The sequence below is a fragment of the Lates calcarifer genome, linkage group LG2, assembly GCF_001640805.2.
Source record: "Lates calcarifer isolate ASB-BC8 linkage group LG2, TLL_Latcal_v3, whole genome shotgun sequence".
Classification (NCBI taxonomy): domain Eukaryota; kingdom Metazoa; phylum Chordata; class Actinopteri; family Centropomidae; genus Lates; species Lates calcarifer.
In genome coordinates, this window is record NC_066834.1 from 4,379,376 (window position 1) to 4,392,743 (window position 13,368).

At 37.8% G+C, this 13,368-nt stretch overlaps 1 protein-coding gene across 4 annotated transcripts in view; it reads left to right on the forward strand.

Annotated features, from left to right (window-relative positions):
- Positions 1–13,368, forward strand: part of LOC108887639 (glypican-6) — a 125,936-nt gene that overhangs the window by 76,453 nt on the left and 36,115 nt on the right. The window lies entirely within an intron of this gene.

Below are 13,368 nucleotides of genomic sequence, written 5' to 3' on the forward strand. Positions count from 1 at the left end.
TTTTTGTGCAGACGTTTTTTGGGGGATTTTTTTTCTTTGTAAAGACAGTGTTGTTGAGGGTATTATAATTAGAAATGTAGAACCCAAGGAATGTTTATTTTCACCACGAAAGACTCATTTTTTGATATCTACTGACATTTTGTATTCATTATCTGTTGCTAAAGAACTTCGATTTGCTTACTATGCAGTTCGCAAGAAATATTGATTTGCCTTTCAGAGACAACTTCTAAATGTATCACAGGTCAGTTCTCACCACTGGAGCACATCTTTGCATTATAGAAATTTATGGATTGAGCCCACACACGGTCTGTCATTGTCATCCCTTCAAATCATCACTTATTAGAGAAGGTTAGATTAAAGACATGGCCTTCAATTCTTTAAGAACCCTCAATGACATTTACCTGTGTACTTTGTCCATGCTTAAATGTCACTATTGATAGCATTGATTGGTAAGACCACAGGAGAAAGGAGACTCAAGGCCTTTTATTTAGTTTTAAGCTTCCACAGCAAGAGAGAAAAGAGAAATATGGTCTGAAAATGGTCCCTAATTTTTCTGGATTCATCTAAATCAGGGACATTTATGTAATAAATGAAAATTTTTGTTCCCTGCTTTTATTGAAAACAGACAAAAAGAGGAAAGAATGCCAAGTCGGCTCTGTCCCATAACAAGTGAAAACTAAAACCAGATAATGATTTTTTTTTTTCCCCCTCCCTAATGTACTAAGTTGAGCTTACTTCATTCTTACATTAGTGGAACAAAATTGAACAAAACTGAAAAGGGTATTGCAACATCTTTCTCTGGAAAGAAATCTTTTAAAATAAAACACAGATTGAATGACACAAGGCAGACTGTAGAGGGTTTGTTAGCGTATTGTTATATTCAGGTAAAATATAGTATATCATTGAAAACAAAACATCATCAGTCAATTACCGGTAATTAAAAATAGAGGATATTCTTTGGTTCTTGACAAACTGTCAAGATCCATTTCTGCAAAATAGCAAAACACTTTTCACTGATTTTCAAGAATGTATTAGCTGTTGCAGTACAACACTTAACTTCAGCCACCAGAAAACTATGATAAACTTAAAATGGACTAATGGATGTGTAGATAGTCTAGCAAGGTAACTGCTGTCAAAAACCCATAATACAACACCCTCCTAAAGTAACAGGCTAACCTGTTAACACTAAAGCTCCATTCAGTTACGAGGTATAGTATATAGTCAGACATGCTTCTAACATTTAAAGGCCATTTTCATGGTGGGCAATAATGCACAGTTGTAATTAATACCATTAATACTGCCTGCATTTAGTTCAGATAAGCTGGTTGCAGAGCTCTGCTACAGTTCATTCAGGTTCACTGGCATGGTTGAAAAAGAAATCATTAATGTTATTAGTTACACCATAATGGCTGCCTATTATATAAAACTCAGTGAGTGGTATGTACAGTGTCTTGTAGGTTTACTGTATGGAAATGTGAGCTGAGATTACACTGAGGAAAAAATAAAATTGACACAGCGACAGCCAGAGACTAAATATAACAAGTTGGCTCATAAACATTTTTCTTCACTCTGAGTTGAATTGCTAGAGGATGATTGTCAGTTTCACAATATGTCAAATGAGGTAAGCCTTTCTAATGGAGCAATATTGAGGCCTGTCCAGGCCAATGGGGTGAGTGTTTGTATGTGTGTGTGTGTGTGTGTGTGTGTGCGTGTGTGTGTGTGTGTGTGTGTGTGTGTGCGTGTGTGTGTGTGTGTGTGTGTATTTTAAGTCCTTGGCTTATCTTTAGCTCAAGACGGACGACTCTAGAAATATGGTTAAAAATAAAATCTTAGCATTTGTAAGCCTTGATGAAATGGCATCACTGAAGGATTTTCTTTAACAGCAAAAATATTTTGGACTAACCAGGTTGTAAGTAACACCATTAGATTGATTAGCACATTAGACAAGCGAAAAAACATATTGTCATTATCAGTATTAAGCATTTTAGTTAAGTATTTTAGACAAAATAGAAGATTATGACTGTAATATATACATAACAGCAATGTACTGCAAACAACTGTTGGGTGCACCAGAGAAATTTTTAAAGCCAGTTTTTAATAATCACAATATGGGGCACAACTATAGCACTGTATAAACTCAGTGTTGTTTTCCTGCTTCCTCTTAAACATTTATAGAATGTTTTTGCATGCTCCCTCATTCCCAAAACACAAAACACATGGTGACATCAACTACCGCTGCTGACATGTCTGTAGACGACAGTTTTTGGCAAGTGTAGAACAATAAATGGAACACGCCTGATCATCTCTCTCTCTCTCTCTCTCTCTCTCTCTCTCTCTCTCAGCACATGAAAGACACATCACATTGCTGATTTTCTATTTTGTTGGGAAAATGAAGATCAGGATTTATCTGTCATCATTTTGCCAGAGAAAATATCTTCTGATGAAATAAAGCAGAAGACGCATTGTGTCTCTTGCCTCTGTTTAAAATGTGAAACAGGGAACTCTAGTTGCAACAGCTGAGGAGGTCTACTTTTTTTCTGTTCTTTTCTTTTTTTAAAGCAAACACTGGCATGAAATGCACTACATATCCTGATGGTAACAGATGCATTTATCCGTGCATAAAAGTAAATATATGATGGAAATGCCCATTATAAGGCATTGAAATCATTGTAATATTGACAATCACACCAGCTGCCTTAATCTTGTCCCCTTTCAAAATAAAACAACAACTTCAATCAATGATATTCCATACTGCACATATTCATATATTTAAATAAATGTTAAGAATTGTGAATTTCTTCTATAATGTACTCCACACTGTATTTTTTTCTTTGTTTCATGCTAAAGTCATTACCACAATACTTGTTTTTTACTCCCCATCCATCTGACATAGTGGCTTTTGCTTTTAAAAAGTAGTAAATAAATGGACAAGAGTTGAAGATGACTGAAATACATGAGTAAAAACAACAGAACATGATTTTAGTTGTAAGCCAGTGAAGTCAGCGTCTTCTCAGGAGCTCTGAAAGCTGTACAAAGCCATTAAAACATCACTTAACATAGAGCATTAACAACGGAGAGCCAGAGGAATTTATGAGACACAATGTAACACCAAACAAGTCGAGAAGATTTACCAGCCTGAGACTGAAAGTAAATTCTAGGCAATCCAACAAATTAATGGCCACTGATGATTTTAATATATACATATGAACACAAGCAGTTTGGATATTAAGATGTCAGTATCACACTGTGGCTTTTCCAAGCACAAATATGCCACTGCTGTGTTTATTCCTGAAATCTGTGTAACATTGAAACAATTATGACCTTGGTGAATATTTTGATGTAGCCTACACATCACCATGCAGAAAAAATAAGAAGAATGATTACAGCATCCAGGCCATACATTTCAAAGTTACCGTCACAGTACAGTTGTTTACAGTTTGTTAAGGTTACTGTAATGACTTCATGCCTTCCAGGCTGCAAAGAAGACAAACTGTCAGTGAACAATGAGCATAAACCTGAGGAAGGATGTGATTTACCTGCTTGTACCTGTGTTGAGTGATTTTAGGCATCCTGACTTTTAAGTGTGTGTATGTGTGTGCGCTTGTGTGTGTGTGTGTGTGTGTGTGTGTGTTCAAATGTTCAGGGAAGGAATTCATGGTTTGGCCAATAGATGATACCAGACCATCAGTCACCTGCCATCATGACAAATTTACCCAGCTCTGCATCATGACAGACACATCATTATCATTTTTCTTGTCAGCACCTTGTTAAAATACCCTCTGAGAGAAAGAGAGAGAGAACGACAGGCAGAGGGAGAGAGAGAGAGAGAAAGGGAGAGGGACAGAGCGAGGACTCATGCTGTTATTCACACTCAGCCTTACACCATGATCAATGCCATTTTTGACTGCCAAGTGACATCAGTGTAACATAATCATTTCAGCTACACATGGCCAAAATTAATGGCAGATTTTAACTGACCTAGTCTCGCATAGCCAGACCTATCTCCACAGTGCTATGTCAGTGCTGGAGAATGATCTGGCTGTACCCATTATCAGTCTGCTCTAGGGAGGAAAAAAACTCTCTGGCTTGTATATATTTCTATATTTGACTTGAATTACCCTATATTTACTATACAGTACACTGCAGTTACGGTCCGCCATCTTATTTGAGTGTCCAAGTGTGCACATTTATCCACTATAATACCTCAAAAAATCCACAGTGGAATGAAATGAATAGTATAGTCTATATAACATGTGCCTTGTTCACTCTTGAGGTAACTAGTGCCTATTTTATAGTGAGAAATGAATGAGTGAACGAGGGATTGAGTTTGAACACAATCAACCCCTGGAGCTAACATTAGCTTAATTACCTAGCTGGCTACGGCTGATGAACTTCAGCCAGTCAGTTACAGTTTTTATTTCAGCCAATAAAATCTAAGAAGTCAGCATTTGTCTATTTCTGTCTGAAGCGAAGAATTAATTGTTTCAAAAATTACTGAGAATTTCAAGTGTTAATTTCAGTATTGTTATCAGTTTGCCTTGCAAAAATGAAATGACTGACAGGCGTAGCAATAGTAACTAAGGGGGGGTGGGACTTAGAGAATGGTCAGTTCTATTTTAATTGATTTATAGTAAAAGTAATGAACTCCTTCTAGCTTTAAATGAGAGGTGGTTTGTTCCATTGTATTCCCTTACCACATGCTCTCGGCTGTGCCTGTGTATGCATTATTTCTCCTAATTAAGATATAGGCTGGAGTTGTCCTCTGTTGAGTCCTTTGACACCACAGTGTAAGCAATCCTCATTGATTTTATTTGCTCATTCCTTTTTAATTGCATGGATTGTGTCCCAGTGTAACTGGACCTCCCCACAACCCACCAGTTCATGAGAATTCAAGCCAACATTTTTTCTGTCCTCCAAGAAGGACTTTCTGTGATGACTGTGAGATTATGAGGATGAACACTCTGTCAGTGCTTTACTTTGAATGATATAGATAGCTTGGCAGAAACTAAGCTCACAGCCTGGTTTCCTCCACAGTGTAGCCTTCATGTATGTAAATCGTTTACCTTTCTTACTGTAAAAACCCTACAGTGTCACTCAACATCCACATGCTTTAATTGAAGAGTTATTCAGTGGATTCCTCAAGTATGACATAAAAATACTGCATCTTTAAGTTAAACCTGAGACGTTTAACAGACACAAACAAACACACCCACGCCCACACACACATATACATGTACACACACACATAGACACATGGGCACTCAAACTGACTGAGTATTAAGCGTGATGGTCTCAGTAACAGACATGACAGGAACAAACAAGCAAGCTTGTGGGTTTCTGCCTGTCACAGTGTTGAATGCTGGATGACTCACTTAGCTTAGTGGAAGTGATCTCCATATCCTCAGCATCATCAAGAACCAGTATCTTTTCTTTCTAATTGCCACTGGCTGTACACAATCTGCAAAATGCTGCTTTTCTGTACATGTGGCAGGAATGCTTATGCAGCTACACTTTATATACGAGCAACATATCCTATATGTGATACTATGAGTTACCAGAGCTGATGGCCAGCTATGTTTTATTTAGTGGTTTTATTGCCTCCACACATATGCACACTGAATGTTGTTCTTGCTGTATTTTATCCAGTTTGGGAAATGTACTCATTAATTTTCTTGCTAAGGGACGAGAAGATTGATACCACTTTCTTGTCTGTACAGTAAATATGAAGCTACAGTGACCAGACTGTTAGCTTAGCATTAAGGCTGAAAGCAGGGGGAAACAGCTAGCTTGACGCTGTCTCCCGACAAGCATCTCTTAAACTAACACATTACATCCTGTTTGTTTAATCTGTACAAAAAAATTATCATTTCTATGTTTACGGGACAGAGCCATGTTAGCTGTCTCTCCCTGTTTCCCATCTTTTCTGCAAAGCTAAGCTAATTGGCTGCTTCATATTTAAGAGACAGACATGAAAGTGGTCGCATTGATCTCATGTAACCCTTTGCAAGAAAGCCAGTTCCTTTAACCTTACTGGTAACCATTTTTCAAAGCAGCATGCAAAGTGTAATGAACAAAATAAAGAGCCGAGAGGCAACATAGGAAAAAATAAACAGTTAGGCAGCAGAGGCAGTAGAGAAAAGTGTTAATGTAAGACATGAGAGTTCATATGTGAGTCCAACAGACATGGTATTTGAGACTTAGAGTGAGCTAAAGTAATAGCCTAAAGACATAGCCTAAAGCCAATAAAACTGAAAAAAGCTCTATCAACAAGTATTTGTTAGTGCTGTTTTTGAGCTTCGGTCTTCAGCTGTTAAGTGCGTGAGAGAGTTCCTGCAGAGACTCCCCAAAGACAGACAGATATGTTGGCAAATTAGTGAATCTTTTGCAATGGACTCATGTCTTGCAGCTGCAAACTGGGGGGAAAAGTGTTACAGGAAACTGACTCTGATGTCTTATAGCAGACTAGTTTTGGCAGTGTTCATGACTGATATGGTGAGGTTTGTTTCACGCTTGTTACTCAAACAGTGAGCCTCTCTTCAACATGAACATGAGCGTACAGTAACTTTGGATGTGTTTTAAAATGTTAGTTTAACAAAGTTGAAGAATTTAAGTTGTATCTTGTGAAGGATATTGATACAATAACAAACCTGATGGAACAATGATTGATGGGAACAAGCTGATTAGGAGTAATATCCATTCTCTGTACTTAATATATAAACATAATTTCATACTGTGCTACTTAAAGTAAAACACAATAATAATCAGTACTGTAGAATACATTTGCAGAAACATAATGTGTTTGTAATCTCTCATTGCATGTTTGTGTTTTTATCTACTGAGACCGAGCCCTTCAAAGAAAGGTCAGGGAGCTCCGAGGTCTGCTGGGACAAAAATTAATCCATGGCTTTACCCCAGTTAGTCTCTGTAAGGTACTTTTAGGACATGTATTGTTTTAAAACCATCTGCAGTTCTCCCAAACAGGAGTACTCCACCAATTTAGCATTAGATTTCTGTTACATTGTTTAACACAGGATGGACTGTTTAGAACATAAGATCAAAATCAATGCAGCAGAACCAAAGTTTTTTTTTTTTTCTTGTTTATATTTTGCCATTATCATCTGGATTTTTTTTCTCAGTTTCAGTGTTCTTACGGTAGTTTCAACTGGTATCATCTAAAAGGAAAAAAGCATTCCATGATAAATGGAAAAGCGACAGCAGCAACACATCAAAGAGCCATACTTTTGTATTTAGGTGACACATCTGCTCACTGAACAAAGCCTTGTCAAACTTGCAGAGCATGTAAACAAGCAACAGTGTCCCTGATACATGTGCAGTGACGCAGTGGTATCTCCCTGACATGGGGCTACTCTCCAGATCGATGACGCAGTTGCAGTTGTTTTTTGTTATTTCATGTGCATTGTGTCACCCACCACAATAGCATGGTTTGCATACAGAAAACACTTGTTAGAAATGGAATTACCCTCTAAGCAATTTTGTTGATTAATAAAATGAAATATCGAATGTGTTATCCTGTAAATCTCTTAAACATTTTTATGCCATTATTAGTACAAGCAGATTCTAATGTCTTCATGACATTTATGACAACTAGTTGTGGGAAGAGTTAAGAGAAAAATATGTTATTCATAGACAGTAAAACATTTGTCACAATAAATGCAATTTCCAGCATGTGGGAAAAACAACTCTATTGGCAATGGAGTAATCAGTTGTCAGTGGCAATTTATGCAGGGTATCATCAACTTCTGTTGTTGGATACATAGTGTTTGTATGCAGACATTTTCTCCAGTTTGCACTGGCACATGGTGAAAGTTATTCTTTCCATTTTCATCACTGCAACCCTAAATCAGTGGGCACACTTGTATTTGTGGGCACTGGGTGGCAGTTCTCCTGCCATTATGGTCATCATTTCCAATACAACAGAATGATCCGCCCATTAATCCATATCAACACTGGAGGTGCAATTACTGCAGTAACAAACTGTTGCTAAAGCTCAGTGAAAATATATAGTTTGAGTGATTTCAAAATGTATTTGATTTTAAGAGAGTCACTGCTTTAATTCACTTTGAAAATAAACTCGTAATCTCATACATTATACTTTGCCGTTAAAGAGATTGACAAACCATAAGCAGCATAGGAGCTACCAGTTCACATAACTGGGAGAATGATATGTCTTTAAATCCTTAAAACTAGGTCACACAAGATGATTTTGAACACACTCTAAGCCTGACTGGACCATTCCTGTACTCTGAATTTGCACAAGACTTGACACACTGGTCCTCCCATTAACTCCAGATCAGTCATGCAGAGCCCAGTAAGATTTTTCTTTCTCATGTGTTTCATTTCACTCGGGCCAGTCGGGCTTATCTGCTGTGAAACAGTCCAAGATTTTCCACCTCTGAAATGTGAGAGTGATCCTAGGGACAGCCACTGAGCAAGAAGTGAATTATTAACTCCCAGTCATATAGATTTTTTTGGTCGTTAGATTAACCTGGGTAAATCTCAGTAGAGATTTCACCCAATCTATCCTTTAAAAATTTTGTTTACAAAATCATATCTCAAGGATATCAGCAGTGTACCCAGATCAGTACATGTCAGGAAAATTCTAAATGAAGTGAAAGAGGGCATCGATGCACTTTTTGTCGTGCGTTATTCTTGTCATTATTTTAATCTATGGTAGTTTCTCTGCAATGGGCAAGAAACGGGAGAGCACATAGATTATAACTGATTTTATAGGCACCTGCTCAGGATGAATCTAGTATTATGTGACAGAAATTGATCTCATGGTGGGTGTATTTATTGAACACTCCAGCAGTGCTCACCACATCAAAATTGTATTGACTAGGCAGTGACCAAAAGTAAAAGCAGTTAATTTGACATACCACTGAGATCAGATACCCACAGAAATAAACACTCAGGAAAGTTTATAAAACAGTCATGAAATTAAAAATGCTTTTAATAATTAAGAATGCTCTTTATTTGTTTCTCAAAATCTTCACATAGAAGTTGTTGGCTTGTCACAGATTCACACATGAATGATTGCCATGTGTCCCACGACACTCTGCAGGTAGTTTGTTGGAGTCCCTCCAAATCTCTCTGGGTGAGAGGGGAGGAAAAAAAAAACACAAGAGTTTTCCATCAGAAAATAGCCAAGCATGCAGCCATACAGCCTGAAGGAAGGAAAAAAGTTGGCACCATGTAGCTAGCAGTAAACAACCATGCCAATACAACCCACTGTGTCAGACAGTGCATAGATGGATAGATGAACTGTTGTACAAATCGACTGTTTATTTGTTAATATACAACGCAAATGCATTAGTTCATCATTACATGAAACTGATGCCAAAACAAATATATATCCATTGAGATTCATGTCAGCTAAAGGAGGGAAACAGAAAAGCGAGTCAGGGTAGTGGTAATAGTTAAAAGTAATATAATAGAAAAAAAAGTAAATCTTACAGGCTCAAGATCTGGAAAAGATAAAAAGTGGAAATAGAAATGTAAAAACCTTTGAAATACTGGTCTCTCTGTGTGTATACCCTTGCAAACCCAGCATTCAGAGGAATTTTGAAGTCAACTAGTGGGCAGTGCTCCAAGTACCAAAAACATTTTTATGTAAATCACATATTTCTAAATCTTTTTTTGAAATGTTTGTTGATTATCCAAATCTGGCAGTCAGTATACAGACAGACAAATCCAATCTGAACTGAATAAAAGCCAGAACATTCACAAGCAAATTTTAAAAACAAGCATTGCCTTTACTGTCTGCAGGTTTGAAAATTATGTGCCCAGAATAAAATTGCCACTTGAACCCTTTTAAATAAAGTTTTGATCCTGGTCTCTTGTGACAGTTAACTCTTTGGACTTAAGCTTTTTTTGGGAGCTTTTTGTAAGTTTCGCTGTCACTACATAACCAATGTAAGCATTAACAGCTGTTAACTTACCAGTTTAAAAGAAACACTCAGCATCAAGCTTCAATCCTTTACTCACCAAGACATGTCTCCAGCGGTGGAGAGCAATTGCAGTGTTTCGCTTCTAGTCTATCACTTCTTTTCTTCTACTGAAGTTAACATGCTAACCAGCTAGCTTTGTAGACACTTGTGACTACAAAGTGGTGACTAAATTAAGTAGTAAAGCAAAGATGGTATGAGCTTAACACTGTGCAAGACTGAAACAGCAGAGTCTGTGTGCTATAGTATGTCATTTTCTTTACCCCCTAATGATTTATGGTTAGAGCAGATTAAACTTTAAGATGCTTTCATCAACAGCCCATCATTTTTAAAAAGTGTTCTCATATGTGACATAATTTCAGAAGTTATTTAAGCATGTAGAAGTATCCCTTCCTCGTAGCAGTTCATATGGCTGACTCATACTCACAATCCATCAAATATTCATTAAGCTATATGAAAAATAGGTTGTCAGAACTCAGCTGAGGATATCATTTAGGTCTTTGAGTCTTTCATGGAATGAGTAACAGAATTGCAGTCAATTTCCCCTCTACTTTCACTGAATTCCACTGAGGCTTTTTCTGCGGTAGCATTAGAGCAGTACTCTGCTAAACATAGGCAGCTGAAGACTTCACAGGACTCGGGTTGGCCCCCTGCAATGACCTCCAGCCAGCTCCTGATGGAAATCTAACCAAGCATCACGCCCAATTTGAGGCTCCAGAGTAAACAAACAGGAGTGCTCTTCAAAGACATGGTCACTAACAGACAGGAGGGGAGTGCGTCTGTAGCTCTATTCACTCAACACACAGTAACAGCACAGGCCTGGCTTACAACATATACAACCTGACACATGGACATGTTTATTTGAAAGGGGAAAACATAAGTTAGTAATGGAGAACATAGTGAGATTATGCCAACAGGCTGCCATGTTTTGTGGTGAGGTTGAGGGGAGGACTTGGGTTTGGATTTGGCAATTGACCGATTCAGGGAGAGTCACTTGATATTCAGCATTTTTAGTTTCTGTTTTATACAGAGGTCTTTCTGTTTTCTTGAACTGCTTTTTATAAGAACAACACATCTTAAACCACAGATGATACCCACTTGTCTTTCTTCAAAATTAGATTGATGTTGTAGGTGTAGTAAATAAAAACCCAATTTTATCCATTAATTACCGCATCGGCATAGGGGACGTAAATGAAACCCCAGTGCCTAGGTGCAGCATTCTTCCAGTTTTGGTTAAAATCTGACCAGTGGTGTCTGACACACTGGGTATGACCTGGGAGAAAGCTGCATATATGTTTGCAGATAATTTGGCAAGTCTAAATAGAACTTTATCATTTACTGTACAATGTTATAAAAGCTTTTGACCAGTAACAATGGAATAGCATTTTTGTGTACATTAGTGGCGCAATATACATTCTTCTTTTGGTTTCACTGTTCCAGTTATTGACAGTTGGTGTTGGTAACACACGAAAATGCAACAATACGTCTGCAAAGGTAAAGTAAAGTAAACAATTCATAATTTAAGTTTCATGAGGAAGGAAATGCACTCAACAGGTTCAGTAGACCTGAAAGATACTCACACTGAGTAATGAAAGTAAACTTAACTTTTAACCTGGAAAATCTTTGCATTTAACTCGCATTTTTCAAAATGTTATTCTACTTCTGTTAGAAATCTGCAGAATGAAAAGTAAATGGATCACTAAAATTGGTTCTCTTTCATACAAATGTATTAGTTCTGTTTGAATCAATTTCATAAGCCCTGTTGGACATTTGTTCAGTTTACAAAGTTATAGCTGAACTTGTAAATTTGTCTCTCAGCTTAGATTTGATTGTCATCATCAGTCCTCTGGGTTTGGAAATGTGAAATTAATACATGTTAACACTTGGAAGTCCTGTCTGAAAGACAATAATCGTTTGATCTGGTCTAATCCAGATTCAAATCACAACCAAAATCTCACCAACTGATCATACGCCCAGGGTCTGTCCACCAGCTTAGAGCCAAAACTTTTTTTTTGTTTGTTTGTTTTGTTTTGTTTTTACTCTCTTCTAGTTTCTTGTCAATAACAAAAACCTTTGTCCAGTTTTTTGGCAACGGTATCTGTGTTTACTACATGTCAACTTAAACACAATAGACATATATTTAGATATACTATTCATACCTCTTTTGGTTGCAGTGTAGCTGTTGCACAGTTCTGTTGGGCTAAGACAGGGCTGCTGGATATTATTACAACTTAATTGGCAATGCCAGGTTTGCGTATTAATCTTCATGCTTTTAATTCACCTCTCTTCAGCTAGGCTAGTGCTCTCTCTTCTATGCTCACTTGTCCTCTAAATCACTCTCCTCAGTCAAGCGGCTGAGCTTAATAACCTGCCCTGTCAATAGCCACTGAAAGGAGGGAGACTTTATGTTCCTTAGGTCTCATGACGGGCATTCTGAAATGCCGTCCTGAGGGCAGGAGCTCAAACTCATTCTGCAAGGGCTGGTCGGGACAGTCTTGAATGGTATTGGCTTTCCTCGGTGCTGGCTTGTTACACTGTAATTGTGAGAGCTATACCTCACTTACCCCAATGATCTTATTTGTCAATTTTACAAGGCTCTTAAGTTTTTTCTACTAAACAAGTTAAAGTTTCCACACAAGGCTGCAATACACAATATTACTCTAAAACATTCTCAGTAGAAGTTTTGTGTAGCAGGCACTGCAGTACTGCAGTACTTGGAAACTTAGGACAAGGGTTTGTGCTCCATCCACCACCAGCAGTCAGATAGTATTGGTCTCCTTTAACCACTGTAGCAACCTTTTACCAAACAGTTTTAGTTTTCTAAACATGATCATACCTGCACCACAGGGTGACCGATCAGGAAACACTCATGAGTCATGTTATTATGGATGGCACTGACAAATGACCTATTTTGTCAGCTCTGCATGAGGACTTCTTGCCCTGATTTTGTTGAAGAAATAGACAACAAAAAATGCCCCAACAAAAGCACTACACTGTTTACTCCTGTTTGAATAGCATTTTCTAAAAACTATTGAATCCATCTTTAATAGGAACCCAGTGGGTTGAGCAGGGTGGAGATGGAAGTATTAAGGCCAAAACCAAAGAAATTGGGATATGGAGCATCTCCATTTTTAAGTACTTATTTTTATTTCTTCATCAGCATCAAGAATCAGAGTCAGAATCTATCTGCCCTTGTCACAGCAGAGTATATAGTCTCTAGGCTTTGCCCCATAAACCTATAGAGCTGCACTGGAGGCCAGTGATCACTCCACATCAAAACTGTAGCTATGATCACTTATGATCTAATGATTTTCACTGCCTCTCTCCTACTGCTTAAGACATAGCAGATGAGTAATAGTACTTTCCTTTTGTAGGGAACACCACCCCAGGGGCAGGTAGGCTT